The sequence below is a fragment of the Megascapheus bottae genome, chromosome 5, assembly GCF_031878675.1.
Source record: "Megascapheus bottae isolate mThoBot1 chromosome 5, mThoBot2.hap1, whole genome shotgun sequence".
In the NCBI taxonomy this organism is placed as follows: domain Eukaryota; kingdom Metazoa; phylum Chordata; class Mammalia; order Rodentia; family Geomyidae; genus Megascapheus; species Megascapheus bottae.
In genome coordinates, this window is record NC_143513.1 from 25855406 (window position 1) to 25869653 (window position 14248).

Below are 14248 nucleotides of genomic sequence, written 5' to 3' on the forward strand. Positions count from 1 at the left end.
CCTAGATGGACAGGGAGAGCAGCTGTGAGAAGCAGGATATAGCTGTAAGAGGAAAGGAGAGTGAAAGTCATCTGAGAACAGGTAAGGGACAGGAGCTCGCTGGGTTTAGAGGACTTCAGCATATATACATCAGTGCTTGTCTTATCTTTAAACAGTGCCTTTCAAGAGCGGGTAGTATGTCGCCAATGATATATATCTGAGGATATAATTCTTTCCAGTTTTGGAAATCTGGGTTACATGGAGATCTATAGAACAAGGATGAGGTTGGGTAGGTTGGTATTAAAAACTTTCCTTCCCATAGATAAGCACATCTTACTATGGCTTATGAGGTCACAACCTCTGTCTATAGAGAAGACTTTCACCAAACTAAAAGTACTAGTATGCCAAGGTTTTAAAAGGAAAAGGGGTTTCTGAGAAATCTATTGATACACCATTGCTGATGGCTTCCAATATTGGGAAGAAAGATATTGGAAAGAACATCCTGATTTAATAAAAAGCACAGGCAAGGTTTGATGAACCTGGGAACCTGATGGAGAGAAACAGAGATGAGTGAACCTACAGAGCAAGTGTAACCAGAACTGTGAGCAAAACTCCCAGTTCCAGAGGTCTCAATTGGACAAAGCTCTGCTACTCATCCTGATAGGCCAGTTAAAGAGAGGCACACTGGGAAAAGGATACTTAACTAAACAGGATTGAGTTGAGAATACAGAGGGACTCAAGTGACTCAAAATGTATTTTCAAGGCTTTGGAACAAAAATCTTAAGTAGAGAAAAAATTTGGGCCAGGTGATGAGAATGTAGGCATAATTAAAAGAGTTTCACATAGGAGACTGGTTGACCATTATCTCAGTCTTTGTTGCTGAAGAATTCTGAACAAATTGCTATGTCACTTTGTTAAAGAAATAGAAGAAAAAAAGTCAACCATAGCCTTGTGGGTGATCTCCCAGAGATTTTAGCTGTTTTCTTTTAAGATGGTAAAAAAAAGGTATTGCCAGTTTGAGAGGCAGTTGGGCTTTCTCAAAAGATGGAATCTAAGGTGATTGCAAAGGTGCAGCAGAGAATGGCTCAAATCAAAGGGCACAGATACAAGATGAGGATGAGAGCACTTTCATTTACTCAAAGGGCTCAGAAAAAGCATGTTTTAACTAGGCTCTTACACAATAATGATGGAATTAATAAGAAAACCTAGCAACTATGAAGAGAGAAATACTGCAAGTGTTCCTGAAATTTTGGACTCAATTTTCTTTGAAAACTGTGATATGTGCAGATTACTGGTACATCTGTGACATCTGTAGCTAGATACTGGATGCTATCCTGACACATCTGTTATCTATTTGCTTCTATCTGTACCTTTTTATACCTTTCCATTTATCTATATATGTATCTGCCATCTATGTGCTTATCATTTTCCACTTTTATTTTTTTTGGCAAATGCTGGAGAGTTGAGTGGTTTAGGTCATTAAAAATGGCAAGCTAGTTTGTCATAGAAAATGTTCTTGAAAAAAATCATATTAAGTGAAGTAAGCCAGACCCAAAGGAACATAGGCTCAATGGTTTCTTTCATTTGTAATAATTAGTACATATCTAGGACTCTCCTAGCAGAGGATTACAATAACTCATAACCTAGGTGCATAAAGTCATATAGGATGAAACTAAATGAAAGGATCTCTAGGATGTGGAAACAAGAGCTTTATTAAGATAGTAATTCTTAATGTAATGTGTTATTTCTCTTCTCTTTTTTTGCCCTTCTGGTTAATCTCAATCTTGTTATTGTATCTGAATTTGTTACTTTGTATGTTGAATATGTTTGATTATTTGAAATAGGAAAGGGAACAGGGAAGCAATATGTTTGGGAGGCGGGGGGGGGGGGAAGGAAACAGGGACAAAAACGCTAGAAGGGATAGTAATGTTTGAGAAGTAATACGAATGTGACTCTAACCCTTCATTATCCCAGCATTGAAAAAAAATATTCTTGACTTTAAAAGTGACTCACAGTTCAATGAGGAAAACAGAGAGCAGAGAAACAATTTAAATGGGTCTTAAAGAAATGAAATATTGCTGAGTATAGTTTTTTAAAAACTTTTAACTTCAAAACACTTCAACATTCTAAACATACAAAAATAATTACAGAATGTTGCAAATTGTATTTAAATACAAAAGGTTTTTTAACTGTAACAGATCCAGTTTGTGTAAAAACAAAGGGTTTAAAAGTTAACGGACACACACACACACACACACACACACACACAAATACACACACACACACACACACACATATATATTTCTTATGCCAGCTGATACCCTCCCCTTTCCACAGCTAAGAATGACAGCAAATGCTGTCACTATATACAAAAACAAGACAACCTGAAGCTAAATGAATTTCCACTGCCATTTCAACAGGTCCAGCCTCACAGTGCATGCCCCTCTAAAAGGCATCTTCCTTCAGAGAGCCTCAATGCCAGGCAAGGAGCATCTAGAGTCTGTCATGGTTGTTTTGTTCTTTTTACAAACTATAGATATGTACAGCTGGTAACTCAGGATTTCTAGCCAATAACCATAGAGTTAACACCAACTTACAGATTGCAAACAAACATCTTCAAACATCGTCAAATGTTTTATCTCACCCACAGCAAAATGCACAGGGAGGAGAACACGAGACTTTTCTTTTTAAAAATGTTTGCAAACATGTACAACTTTGGTACAGTTTCAGATACACTAGACACACCTGGCTACCTTCATGTAAGCCCCTGAGACTTTGAGAGACTACAATGATCGCAATCAAATTTTGTAATTAAATCTAAGAAGAGCAATAGACACATTTCTAATAAGAGATGGGCCAATCACCGCACTCCCCTACTCTAATATATTCACAAGGAGAGAGATCAATAGGTTTCTTATTCCTCCTCTTCCTCCTCCTCCTCCTCCTCCACCTCCTCCTCCTCCTCGTCTTCATCTTCATCTTCCACTTCTACCTTCTTCTGGGCAACTTTAGTAGGGCCTTTTGAACCATTAAATTTCCCTTTAGATTTATAATCAGCAATATCTTTTTCATACTTCTCTTTCAGCTTAGCCGCCTTGGAGATGTAGGGCTGTTTCTTATTGTCACTTAAGGTTCCACATTTCACCCACATTCTTGGCACATTGTCAATGGAAATGCCAGCATTTGTAGACTTGATCTTGGGGCAAATTCTAAGCAGAAAATGAAAAATCCAGATGGTGGTCTCTTGGGTGCATTGGGGTCCTTTTTCTACTTACCTTCCTTAGCTGGTCCATAATCCTTCATCTCACAATCATAGTGAAGTTTATCTGGTTTTGCAACTTTATCAGATTTAGATTTCCCCTTCTCAGACATTGCCTTTGATCTCTCTGAGCATTTCTTGGAAAATTTTGCAAAAATGACAAGAACCTCTGAGTTTTTCTTCTTATGCTATTCCCTGCATGTTTGCACAAAGAAGGCATATGCAGATATCTTGCCCTTTGAATTTTTTGGGGGGGTCACCTTTACCCAAGTTGACTGTATTGGTTGCTAGTCTGGACAGTGCAGGGCACTACATGTGGCTCAGCACTTCCCAACCTCAAGCTAGCTCAAGTATAGGTCTTAAATAACTGAGCCAGCAGTAAGTTTATGTTAGGAAAACAAGAATCACAACATGTACTACTTCCAATATCTACTTTAAGTCAGTGCTTTACTCTTTACTCTTTACTCTTGCCCTCTCTCTCTCTCTCTCTCTCTCTCTCTCTCTCTCTCTCTCTCTATATATATATATATATATATATGTATATATGTATATATGTTTTTTCACTGGGACTTGAAATCAGGCCCTCATACTCTTCCTTTTTTTCTGTCAAGGCTGGAACTCTCCAATTGAGACATATTTCTGCTTGCTGATAAACTGTAAATAAGCATCTCATGCGTGGTTTTGTCTGGGCTGACTTCAAACCTTGGACTTGGAATCTCTGCCTCCTGATTAGGTATAATTATAGGTAAGAATCACTAGTGCCTGGCCCACAATTTTAACAGCAACACCCTTACTTAATTTTGTGTGAAAATGGCAAACACTTTAGAGCCAGCAACCAGGTATTCTGTTCATGACATTCTGGATTAGAAGCTATACTAGCTAGCCATAAAATAAATATGTCAGTAATAATGTCACTAAATGATGGATAAAGGCCTCCCCTTACCTTCTCAATTTCTGTTCAACATCACAAATACTTAGGATTCTCTCACAATAACATTTCAATGTCTGAAAAAAAGTAAAATTTTCCTAAAGTAAAAGTTTTAGCAGAGACTTAGCATATAATAAGAGTAAAATTGGAATATTATATTTTGTGGTGGTATTTAAACTTATAATCAAATAGGCTATTTTTTAATATTTCAAAACTATAATTGTATCTTAGTGCAAACAGGAAAATGTGAGAAGAAATATAGAGAAGGGAGAAGCATTTCCTGCTGCTCAGGCAGGAAATGGGAGTTAGTATCTCAATGGTGGTTCCTAGCTATAGCTTTATTACTTTCTGAGCTGGAAGCCTACCCTAGGTCATTCAGGTCTAGAAATTCCCAATACATAACAATGATTTGGAGTAGGTCAAATGGGCATTGGTCTAAAATATGGAGGTGTATTTGCGACTATCCAAAATATAAGGGCAATAGACCATTCTCACAGCTTTCTTCTTTCTGATATACTTCATCTGTCTCTAAACACTCATGAAGCGTTAACAGCTTTTCACATTTCAAAGAAAGGTACAGACAGCTTCTCTTTTTTTTTTGTCAGAGCAATATATAGAGGGGTTAGAGTTACATTCGCCAGAGAGTAAGTAGGTGCATTACTTCTCACACATTGATACCACTTCCCATGTTTTTGTCCCCATTTCCCTCTCCCCTAATCATCTTGTTTATATCCCTTCCTTTTCCTACTTCAAATAAACAAATAAATGTATATACAATGTACCAGATAACAAAGTTAGATACAGTAACAATATGAGATTAACCAAAGGGCAAAATAAAAGAGAAGAGAAATAAGTACCTTATGAACTACAGTCACACAAGATAAAGCTCTTGTTTCCATGTACTAGAGATCCTTTCATTTGGTCTCACTCATCCTATATAATCTAGATTTTGCTCTATTGAAATCCTCTGCTGAGAGATTCCTAGATATGTACTAATTGTTACAAATGAGGGAAACCATTGAGCCTATGTTCCTTGGGTCTGGCTTACTTCATTTAATATGATTTTTTCCCAAGTCTTTCCATTATCTTACAAATGTGGTGATGTTATTCTTTCTGATGGCAGCATAGAATTCCATTGTACATAATTACCACATTTTTTTTGATCCAATCATCTACTGAAGGGCAGCTGGGTTGGTTCCATATCTTTGCTATAGTAAATAGTGCTGCAATGAACAAAGTTGTGCTAGTGGTTTTAGTATGTCCTTGTTTCTGGATATTTGGGTAATTGGCCAAGGAGTGGGATTGCTGGGTCATATGGGAGCTCTATGTTTAGTCTTTTGAGGAATTGCCATACTGCTTTCCAGAGTGGTTGAACAAGTTTACACTCCCACTAACAGTGTAGTAGTGATCCCTCTGGCCACATCCCCGCCAACATCTGTTGCTATTAGATTTCTTGATCATGGCCATTCTAACAAGAGTGAGGTGGAATCTCAAAGTTGTTTTGATTTTCATTTCTTTTATGTCCAGAGATGTCAGCCATTTCTTCATGTGTCTTCATGGCCATTCATATTTCTTCATCAGAGAAGTCTCTCTTTGTCTTTAGCCCACCTTTTAATGGGATGGTTGTTTCTTAGAAAGTTTTCAGACAGCTTGTGTGACATTTCTTACTCTTGTAACTTAGCATCCAATATCAGGTATTGTACTTATGCTTGTAACTTAGCATTCAATATTAGGTATTACTTTTTGCAGTTGCTTCCTGGTACTAATTTCTGAGTATTTCATATTTATTAAAATTCAACATAATTTCCCTATATCCTTGTCTGTCTACCCTTCCTTAAGTAATCGAATAACAAATAATGGCATGGAATCCATGTACCATAGCAAGCTGCTCTGCTGGTAGGACAGCCTTGTTCATGCTCATCCAGAGACACAGTCATTCCTCATTTGCTTTCCAGAATCAGTCACTGAAATAAGCCAATGGATACTTAGGTGAAGGATGAGTAAATGTAGTCATACCATTCCATGTATGTAATAAAAATGCAGCTAGTGAAATTGAGGTGAAGAGATGGAAGAGAATGATGAAAAAGATGACTGGAATCATAAACTGACGTTGTGAGTTGAAACGCCTTTGTGTATCTACTAAGAAATAATTGTAAAAATCAAAAAGAAAATTAGAGAATTGAAAAAGAGATCCTGGAAGGGTGGCCTAGAGGTAGCATGCTTGCCTAACATGCCACTTAGCTTACACCGGAACCACGTACACAGAAAAAGCCAGAAATGGCTCTGTGATTCAAGTGGCATAGTACTAGGCTTGAGCAAAAAGTGTCCAAGGACAGTGCCAAGACTGGCAAAAAAAAAGTTTGGTGAGGCAAATCAGGGCAAAGGCCTCTGATAGGGGTCCTGCAGCCATCATCATGGCTTTGAACAGGCCCATATGCAGGATACTAGGTATCACATCATCAATGCCTTGAGTAGTCAAGTAGGCCCTTGAGCATTCCATCACACTGATTGCCCATGGAAGACTTCCATATATATAGTGGGCTTATTTATCCCCAGAACTGTGGGCCAGGTGGGCACTCATTAATGAAGGCTAAAAGATGCACAGCCACTTCTTGAAGGCTGCATGGAACCACTGACTGGGGACTGATAATGTCCCATGGGATATGTCCAGCGATTCTGAGATCTATATAGCTCTCTGTTGGAGACACCTTATTAATCACTGCACAGTACACCTCAAGCTATGCTTTCTCTTCAGATCATTCCTAATGGGAGCTCAGCTTTTCTTTTTCTTTTTTTGTCAGTTGTGGGGCTTGAACTCAGTACCTCGGCCCTGTCCGTGAGTTCTTTTGCTTAAGGATAATGCTTTGCCACTTTGGGCAACTAGTCTACCTCCTGTATTTTGTTGGTTAATTGGAGATAAGTGTCTCACAAATTTTTCTTTATCCATAATCCTCAGATCTCAGCTTCCTGAGTAGCTACAATTACAGGCATAAACCACCAGCACCTGACTTTCTTTTCTTTCTCTTCAATAAAGCCTTGCAATTTTTTTCTGTGTCCATGGACTCATTTTTCAAGACTATGGAGACAAAGGACCCATTGTAGTTTTTTAGCATCAAGAGTACCTAGTACCTAGCACTATCTAAGATGATCATTTTGAGAAGCCAGCTTTGTGATTAGTAATAGTAGATAATACCATAGCAAAGGAGACAGGTGAGGATACACTTGAGAGACCAAGAGACCACTTGAAACACCAGGAGACCAAAACATTTGAGAGACCAAGGCTGAAATATACCTGCAATCCCATAGTTTGGTTCATGGTATCCCCCTTTGAAAACAAACAGTAGTTTGTACATTTTTAAGGTATGCAAGGAGGCTTTGGAGCAAACAGAACAATGTGGCTTAGCAAACACATGCCAAATGTATAGAATAATTTTAAAGGAAATGAATGAAAAACACACAATGAAAAAAATTCAATAAATAGCCCTTTCTCCTACTAATTTTAAGAGTTGGGTTATTCATTTCTCCCAAGACTTTCATTAGCCTTCGTAAACGCATGCTGTTCAAGCCCCAATTCTTGTCATAAGTGCTATTCAGAGAACATCTGCGTGTAGCCGTTCTTTCTCCGTTTTCAAGAGGAGCTGCAGCATTGCTGAAAGGGAGCTGCCAAGCAGTGGGTCGTTGTAGGGGCCCAATCAAGCTGCCTCTTTCAGATGCTGCAATCGCCTCTTTTCTGTAGGAAGCAGATGCTTCCATCATCTAAGACTAAATTACCCTAAGAGGTTGAGGAAAGGGTCTTAGGATGAGCCAAAACAGGAAGCTTTGCTGTATGTTTCAAATGCTGTTCAAATCTCTCATTTGTTTAGGTTGAAAAGAACACAATGAAAGAATGAGACAGATGATAAGTGGCATGAAATTTCAACCAAAGCGGAGAAGAGATTAACTCATGGTTTGATTTGTTGTGGAGTGGCAACTGTGTGGGTGAGTGAGATTCAAGAGGCTCTGGGCTTAAGTGGGTTTCTGTGCTCCAAAGAGTCCTTCAAAGCTTATCTTCCAAAGCAAGGCTCCATGCAAAGATCCATGGATGCTCATCTTGGCAGGTAGGCTCTCTCTAAGTCCTGAACTTTCAACTATTTGCTGGTGCAAATAGAGTCACTTTTAGTGGAAGGAAATGGGGTTTTCAGTGGATGGAAATACAAACTAGAACTGCTTGTGGTGGTTAGAAGACTAATAGAGCCACAGAATGAACTTTAAATGCTTGATGAAGCTTCCAGTTTGATCTCCTCTTGTCCAGATCAAGAAGTGAAAAGAGGCATTTGAGGCTCAGTGGGAGCTGTAAATCTTGTCCCATGGGACAGGTGCCTAATTTCTGGGTTTCTAACATTGAGCCTCTTATACTCAGGACTGCTACAATTTTTATTGTTAATGAACAAGTGCCTGCTAGATGTAGAAAAGTAAAAGAAAAAAACAAACCACTGCAGCCAGCCATTATGCATTTGGAAGGCATGTTTAGCATCTAGAAAGACAGAACCGGTGACTAGACATCCAGCTATGGGTGCTGATGTGCAGAGGTGTGGCTCCCGGGCATAATAGGCAAAATAAGATATGGCAGTGGTGGGGGAAAAAGCAGGACACATTAAAGTCCTCAGCAAACCATGTTTATTGGAACACTATTCATCACAGCCAAGGTATGGAACCACCCCAGATGCACCTCCATGGATGAATAGATCATGAAAAGATGGTATATATGTGCAATTGTATTTCATTCATCCATTAGAATGATATTGTACCATTTGTAAGGAAATGGAAAGACCTGGAAAAAGATGGTAAACAAAGTAAAAAGACCCAGATAGCAAAAAAAAATGATGTTTATAAATTTATAAAAAAATCCATTGAGTGGTGTACAAATGTAAAGGAATGTATTAACTGAGATTTGAAATGGTGTAATTCCTTAGAAAGGCAAACTTAAAGTGCAGCAAAACAAAACACCAGGAAGTGAGTATCAAAAGAAGTACGGAGGAGTTGAGGTAAAAGAGGTGAATAAATTGCAGAGAAGACAGTGCAGCTAAGGATCCAATATATATCCTACAAAATTAAGAAGTGGGAAGGAAAAAGTAAGAGGAAGGGTAGAAGAGGGGAGAGGAAGAATGGGTGAAAATGTCAAAAGTAGTGACGTAGATCAAGACACATTGTCTTCACAAGCTGCTCTGTTAAATGGCAGTTCCTTTGCTGAACTACTTAAAGATAATTATAGAAAATACAAAAACAAAAATCTGATGAAAAAGCCAGAAACATATTTTTAGAGTATCAAGACAAAATCTTAGCTAGGTCACCCAATGCAATCTCTTTGCCCTCTAGAAAATAACTGTTATTAGGGTAGATTATGTTGGGAAAATTAGAAGTTTGCTGTGGTGAAGTAATCTCCCCAAAGTTGTACATCTAGAAAAATAGTAGGGCAGAAGGAAATTTAGGTACATGGGCCTATGATGCCTGAATTTTCCTGTACCCCACTGCTGCACTCAAGTGGGATTGTGAGGTAAGTGTTTAGTATCAAAGAACCATCCTGATATGTATCATAGATAAGGAAGCACATCTTGTAATTCTGAATCCTGGGATCCTTTATATTACCATCTAATACTTCCTGAAAAACAAAGTTTAGCTTGTGGAGGCTGTGCTGGTGGCAGCAAGTTGAAGGCCCTGGTTTCTTTTTCCTATATGTAGTCCCTTTAGTAAGAGGCAAACTTTACTCTATAGATGGAAGCCTTTATCTGCCTGGTCCTGTTCTCTAGAAGAGTTGAGGAATCACTCATGTTGTTCTGCAATGTGCTTGAGTACAAGCTCTCAGTGATCACTTAGAAGTCTACTCATTCCCTTTCTGCAGAAGCACTCTTGTTTCCGTCACGCTTCTTAAGGTACCCTTCTTGTGGCCTCTTAGATTGTCTTTGAGATGCAAAGGTCGTGTTTTGGCAAACAAATTCATTAACAACCTCCCCAAGTCTAGAAGCCAATTTCTAGTCTTGTGAAAACTACAAGAATACGGGCTCTGCAGAACAGAGATTTCTGAGGTAATGGTCCTCCCAGTAAAAGATCAAGAAGTTTATATTAGTAGCCAATCTAGATTTTGAAGATGCCCACAGAACAGAGCTGCTGTGTTTATACATTCAGTGTTGTTCATTCAACTTATGTAATATATAGCTGTAAGAAAGCAAGTCAGGCCATTCTCCTCTAAGGACCACAGGAGATTCTGGTACACAGTAAAAGAAACTTAAGCATTTATTTGTCTGTAGACAGTGATTCCTCTTTCACCCACCTGGAGATAGTGAGTGGAGCTCCTTGGTAAACTCTGGAGTACTGATAACTGCAGGAATGGGTTTTTTGAGAATGGGAGTTACTTGACCCAGACATGGCCTAAAAGAAAACAGCCCACAAAACTTCCACCACGATGCTGAGTGGAACAATGTTACCAGGTAAGATCTAGTGGCTTATGGCAGTGATGTAGCCTAGTGATGCTTTTGATTTTCAAAAAAGTTATTATCCTTTCCTTGTGTAAAAAGGTTTCAGTTCAATATGTCAGTATACCCTTTCTTGTGCCATTCATCTACCCTCCACAACACATGTTCTCTTATTCCTTTTACTGAATTATAAAGCATTTGTTCAAAGTCACTACATCATTCAGATATTTCCCTGTATATACCATACTTTAGTTAACATGTTTGTATATGTGTGCATATGATCCTGTTGTATAAGTTTGTGTGTGTAATTTAAATTTAAATTGCACATATGAAGGAAAATATGTTCTTTCTCTCTTTGAACCTGACTTTATATAAAACTTTCTTCCAGGTCATTCCCTGTAAATGACATCATGCCCTTACTTTTGGTGGTTGAATAGAATTCCATTATATGTAATCACAGTTTCGTGATTCATTAGACCATTGAAGGGTGTCTAACTTGTACTCACAACTTGGTTCTGGTGACTAGTGTATCAATGACATAGTTGTGTCAGTCTCTTTCCTGTATCCTGACTTGTACTCATTTGCATAAATGCTCCAGTTGCATTCCTGATCATAGAGTAGCTCTGTGTTTAGTTTTTTGAGGAGTCTCCAAATTGCTTTCCACAGTGGTTGCACCTGCTTATATAGCCAAAACAGTGTAATAGGGGTTCTTTCCCTATTACATCTGTGCCAGCATCTGTTGTTTGTATTTTCGATGATGGCCAATCTTAACTGGGGTGAGATGGAAACTCAGTGTTGTTAAATGTATGAAAGGATTTAGGTAGCTAGCTAGAATTTCTTCCAAAGTAATAAAAATACTGATCAGTCAAGATGATGAAGACATTCGTTTTTGAATAATTGTCCAGCCAAATAAACTTATGGTCAGCATGTAAAAGATGTAATAGACATTCAAAAATCTTGGGATTCCTGAGTGTTAAATCTACAAGAAGATAGGTACTACTGACTAAGGAAATAACTTTTCTTTATTTGAAACTAAAGTATTGAATGCAATGGTCATCATCCTCTTTCTTTTGATAAGTTTGTAAATTTGGACTCTAAGAATGGAAAAAAATATCTAAATTATAACTAGTATTGTCTGCATTTATATACTGAAACAAGAGGGGTCATTTCAGAGGCGTGGGTTTTAAAACATACTCCATGTTGCCCATTGTGTTCTGATGTCATTTCCTATCAGGTACATCTGTTTCAGCTGTAACACTTTAGTGATATCAGAGATGATACTCTCCTAGCTTATCCTGAACCAATGATTCTAACGCTGAGGACATTTCCTTTCTCCGATGAAGGTGCCATTTGGCAATTTATGTGGACCTTTTACTACAATGGAGAAAGAAATTACTGATAACCATTTTCAAGCACAAAGAACATGTCCCTGCAATAAAGAATACTCAATAATAAATAAAATTGTTCAAAAGTAGCCATGGCTCAAGCAACTCAGAAGGTTGGAACGTGGAGGATCATATCCAGGAAGAGTAGTCTGAAGGAGTGTATCTCCAGTTCATCAGCAAAAGATCTGGATTGGAGGTGGAGCTTAAGTTGTAGAATGCTATCTGTGAGCAGAAGAAAAAAATACTAAGTTAGATTGTGAAAAACCTGGGTACATACTACACATACACATACACACACACACACACACACACACACACACACACACACACACACACACAGTGTCAAAAGTGTTCTTGCTGCAGCATCCTGCCTTAACTAAATCATCTACATTTAGCAAGTACAAATGCAAAACACACCATTAAACTTAAAGTTCAGATAAAAACAAATGAAGAGTTTATATGTATGACCACTTGCAATTATATTTAATGTATCTCAAATCATGTACAGGGAATACTTACTCTAAAATTGTTTAGTTTGCTGAAATTCAAATTTCACTAAACATTTTGCATTTTTATTATTCAGTTTCCTTAAGTATTTCCTTCATATTTGTTGTGGAAATAATAATAATAAGCCATATGGTTATTTGCAGTAAGCAAATAATGCAAATAACATGACTAATACTCATGAAGGATAATTAGCATTGTATTTCTCTTTTTTCTTTTTTTTTCTGTGATACCATAAAGTTCTCATTTGTTATAGACTCTCAGAAAGAGCCTTTCTGGCATATTAGTTTGTGAGATTATAGTAGCTTGCTATATTGGATATCCCAACAATGAGTTGAGATTTTTCCTTCAATGTTTGTTAAAATTGATCAACAGAAACAAATCGTAGTTTTTGCACCAACTTTTTAAATGAAATAGGAATATTCATTTACTCTCTAGCACTGAGCTCAAAACACAGGACATTGAACATTATCAGTTTCTCAAAATTTGTCATGATCTTGTCTCTCTATTATATATTTCTCTATAATGGCCTTCCTAATATCTCTCATCACGTCTGAGTCAATTTCATGTAGTTTTAACAAGATCCCACAGGCTGGGAAATTTATAATGAAAAGAAATTATTTGGCCTTTCATTGTGGATATCAGAATAAAACCTGAAGGCTTTCCTACAGCATCATTTCATTTCAGAGAGGAAGGTCAAGAATTGATGAGAGCAGATGTTAAAAAGGGGATAAACTTCCCTTTCACCACAGCCACATTTCCAAGTAACAAACCCACTCTTGTGATAATGACATTATTAATTCATTCATGAAGGTCAAGTTATTCTATAATCACTTCCTACCATGTCCTACCTCCCCACACTATTGTGTTAGGGAATAAATTACCCACATATTATCTTTGTTAGCTACATTAAAGTATAGTACACCATAGTAGATAATAATTTTTCTCTTCTTTATGTAATGAAATGATATGACAGGGAACAATGGAATAATGTGATAAATACTCTTTTATGACTGGATCTTCTCTTGTCTTTACCCCTTTTCTCAATGCTATGTCTGGGACATTTTAATACAGCTTCATATAGCCACAGGACAATTTTTTTCTTTACCATATGGCATCCCATTATATATCTACATTAGACTTTATTTGTGCCATTGCCACTGGAAATATGGGTGGTTTTCAGAGTTGTATTATTGTGAATGATATTTCTGCCAATATTTTCTGATGATGTTTTGGTGAATAGATGGACACATTTAACTAGAGTGGAACATTTGTGCCACAATGTGTGAATAATTTAGTGCTAACTGGTTACAGCATTTTTCATGAAAATGTGCCAATATATGCTTTTACCAGCAAGATTTAAATGATTTAATAGTTCATAAACTCTACATTTGATAGTGTTAGTTTTTATTGCATCTAGATAAGGTTACACATTGGTATTTAAATAGAATTTTCTTGAAAGTAATGGTGTCATGTATTTTTCCAAACGCATATTGCCAATTGTTAGTAGTAACATTGTTCAAAATTAATATACCCAGAAAAAAATATGTAAAGAAAATACCATGAATGCTTTCATGTCTACCTCATAATACACACATGCTTTCTTGCATACACACACACACACACACACACACACACACACACACCCTTACATACCTATTCTAGATGTATTAACAAAATTGAAAATTAAACAAAATGACTTCTGGACCATAGCATAAAGGATATTATTATTATTGCCTTGTAA

General features: G+C 37.4%; 1 pseudogene; it reads right to left on the reverse strand.

Annotated features, from left to right (window-relative positions):
• Positions 1–2893: 2893 nt before the first annotated feature.
• LOC150063141 (high mobility group protein B3 pseudogene) lies at positions 2894–7919 on the reverse strand (annotated as a pseudogene).
• Between the last annotated feature and the right edge of the window lie 6329 nt (positions 7920–14248).